We start from the raw sequence: 4,082 nt of genomic DNA, 5'->3' as shown, positions 1-4,082 counted from the left end.
CTTATGTTGAACGTGAAATTGTCGAGAAAATTTAATTTCTAAGCGCCCCTATTTTCCCAGCGCCCTGGGCCGGGCCCACTTTGCCCATGGGTTAATCCGGCTCTGAAGGTAATTGAATTCAATTCCGAAACACGGTACACAATCATGTTTTGATTATATTGTGTATTATAAGACTCCGTTTGTTAAAATTCAATACCCTGACCGATAGCCTTGCATGGTTTGTCGAATGTGAAAAAAAAGAGAAAAGTTGTCCGTTCGTAATGGAACACAAGAAAAAGGAAAATCAAAATGATTAAAAAAAGGGATAGCAGAGTTCGTATAAAACCGTTTCGTGATTATTGATTTAAAAACGAAAAAGAAACATCGTCGCTACTAAAAGAGATTCCTTTTATCACAATATGTTCTCACATACACAATTATTTCTTCAACATTAGACAATAATTTCCGGGCCCGAATTTCGAAAAAGCGTGATGGGATGATGCTTAACTGTAACTATTACTTCGTAAACATTCTACACCAACTCCTAGAAAAAACAGTTCCCCTTTCGAATAAAATCTGAATCAATTACGTCTCATTAAAAATGTATTTTTTCGACCACTTAATGGATAAAGTCACTTCGATTTGACTAGTTGTATAGATACAGTAAAGAGAATACATGTCAAAGACATAAGTGATACTATTATTTCGATGGACTTCACTTTAATATTGATTGACATTCGAGCCAGTAACAAAAAAACAAACTTAATTCAATATTTATAAGCGGATGTCTTTGTAACGATCGTCGATGGTAAAGTGATATCGTTTAAATTTTTTATTACTTCGTCGTTCCATAGAGCTTACCAGAACTACAGTGTAAGCTTTCAGTTTTGTTGTCGGAAATTTCTGGTTTGAACTTTAAAGAGAGATTGTTTCAATTGACATCAGTCAGACATCTCGATATTTACATAAAACTAGGTCCAACCTATTGGGTGGGTCAGATCCCTTGACTGTTTGTCTGAGCTTTTCAATAGTATTTTTATTGGCAATGATTTATTGAATTATTTCAATGAAAATCTTGAAACGTTGTCTAAAAAGTGATACGGTAAAAAATGACGCATGTTTTCAATGAAACTTAAACTCGTGTGATTTGCGGCCCTCGCTTCGCTCGCAAACTTCACACTTGTTAATTTTTGTTCTATTTATTCGGTTTTTTTACAATGCAAAGTCACATAACAAGAAAAATACGAGGGGTAACCGACTGGCCAAAATGGTGGCAAATCAATTTCTAATTCCTGTCAATTCCGTTTAATTACCTCAATTACCGGACCAACTCGTCTAATTGCCGGATTCGCTCTACTTCCTTCAATTCCTTTCAATTCCGTTCAATTCCGTTCAATTCCTTTCAATTCCCTTTCAATTCCCTTTCAATTTCCTTTCAATACCCTTTCAATTTCTAAAGGTACTTCCTGTCAATTCCTTTTAATTGCTCTTAATTCCTTTCATTTCTTTCATTAACGGATTAACACCACTACTTGCCGGATTCGCCCTTCGATTCCTATAATTCCAATCAATTCCTTCAATTCCACGAATTTTCGAAATAATTGCTCGATATTTTCAAATAGATATAAACTTAAAGTCAAAGTTAAACCCTTAAGCATTTTGGAAAAAGAATCGTCAGACTATATCAAGAAAAAATTTGGAACAACTATGTTGTCCGACATTTGTGACTCATTTTGTTAGAATCTTTAATTTTTACTCATACAGTGAACGACATCTCAAATGTCTCACTGTCATTTTTTTCAGAGAATGTCATTGTGAATTTGCAATGACACAATAAAATTCTCAGAAAAATTTGACAGTGAGACATTTGAGATGTCGTTCACTGTACTTTTAGAAGAGATTTTTCAATTTCAATTTAGATTGAACCGTCCAATTGACTGCAGTTTTGTTTAAAATGATTTCACATCGCAGATCATTGTTTATTTTAGATAAATAGTATTTTTCGTACCAAGTCAGGAAATGACGAAAAACTTTTGTGCCGACAACTGAAATACGACATATTTTGCCATGATTTTTCATTAAGAAATGTCAGTTTTTCCCGAACTATATATCGTGCAGGAATAGTTATTTACGTATAAATATGTTGTGGACGGTATATTTTAGGCAATTTCGCGGATTGTAGCGCGAACGAAGTGAGGGCGACAAGCGAAAGTGCCTAAAATAAACCGTCCACAACAGATGCGTATACAACGTTTCATGCTGAGGGCCTAAGTTACGAGAAAAATTCCGTAATTTATGCCCAGTGCATGAAAAAAACTTCATTTCTTTACGATTTATGGTTTATGGTGAATGTGAAGTGTGTATGTTTTCAAGAAAGTTGCTGTGTTTTGTCTATTTCAGTTGTCCGATGCACAAAACATTGTTCGTACCTCGACAGGAATAGTATTTTGCATAACAAGGGGCGAAAGTAAAAAAATTCAAACGTGTGAAGTTTGCAGCCCGCAGGCAAGGGCGGCAATCACACGATTTGAATTTTTTTACTTTTGCCCCGAGTGATGCATACTATTTTTTATGCCAAATACTGCGGAAGATTTGTATTTTCGGTCCGAAACAAAACATAATTTTAATTAAACTGTTGAGTTATCAACAAAATTTGCTGTAGAAACACCAAAATGCCGAAAAGCGCGGGGGTCCAGGGGGCGGCAGCCCCCTGGTATAAAAATAAAAACAATTTAACAAATGAAATTACTGTAAACATACATTCTCTTGCTCACAAAACATTTGGCTATCGTCAACAAAACACTACACTCAATGCGTACTTTCAATCAAGTGAACATGTTTTTTTTTGAGACATATGAGGACCGAAAGTAAAATGATGACAGTGACATTTACTTTCGGCCCGCAAATACGCAAGCCCACGGGGCGAAAGTAAAATGATGACAGTGACATTTACTTTCGGCCCAAGGCCTGAATTTTTTTACTTTCGGTCACCATTTGAGGACCGAAAATACAAACTTTCGCAGTATTTGGCATAAAAATGGATTTGTTCAGCACACGTCAGCAAAGGCAAAAGCACTCAATTTTTTGTTTCGCTCAAGTGATCGACATCGTAAGATTTTAGGCTTTTGAAAAGTTGATGAAATAGATGATATTGTCGCTGATGCATTTTTTTTGTAAATTTGGTTTGAAACTGGAGCATTTCGCAAAGGCAATGCCCCAGCCTAACATTCCCCCGACGAATATTCACTTGTTTGTTGCGGCTCAAACTCTTCTGTATCTGACTAACAAGAATCGTCCGAAGAAGAATCCTTCAGTGTGCATATTTTGAACATAAAAGGACGTTGGAACTGATCAACACTGTACACTGTTATTTATTGTGCGGGAGCTTTTAAAATTAAAACAAAAAGGAAATAATGTGGTTTTGAATTCGCTGGTCCTTCTTTCCGATAATCACACTTATCAGCATTTACTCTCATTTACTTTCAATTCCTTACAATTCCACATATTTCCAGTCAATTCCTATCAATTCCGATCAATTCCTGCCAATTCCGGTCAATTCCGGTCAATTCCATCAATTCCAATTATTTACCGGATACTCCGGCAATTCCTTTGAGGGTGTGTAGTCAATTTCCCGAGTCGGTTACCCCTCGGAAAAATACTATTGAAATAGATACAAAAATTCGGTTAGCAACATCAGTCAACATAATTCTATCTTGGAACCTGACCTCAGGAATTAATTCCATTCTCCACCAAGCATTTTTTTTTAAATCGGTTGAGAGTTACTCCAGTTGTCGTGTTAACAAAGAGCAAAAAAGGATTCTTTCGAGAACTTCTCCCAGATGGTTGAACCGATGCCACTCATTTTCGAACTTGACCTGCTTCAATCCCCATCGAATAAAAAAAAGTTTTTGAAAATCGGTTGAACTTTGTTCCAGTTATTGTGTTATCAAAGAGCAGAAAAGGCTTCTTTCGAGAAGTACTACCAGATTATTGAACCGATGCCACCCATTTTCGAACATGACCTGCGGATTTCAATCCTTCATCGAATAAAAAAAAAGTTTTGAAAATCGGTTGAGCTTTGCTCCAGTTATCGTGTTATCAAA

The sequence above is a fragment of the Bradysia coprophila genome, unplaced genomic scaffold, assembly GCF_014529535.1.
Source record: "Bradysia coprophila strain Holo2 unplaced genomic scaffold, BU_Bcop_v1 contig_24, whole genome shotgun sequence".
In the NCBI taxonomy this organism is placed as follows: Eukaryota; Metazoa; Arthropoda; class Insecta; order Diptera; family Sciaridae; genus Bradysia; species Bradysia coprophila.
Note: the sequence above shows the minus strand (reverse complement) of the source record.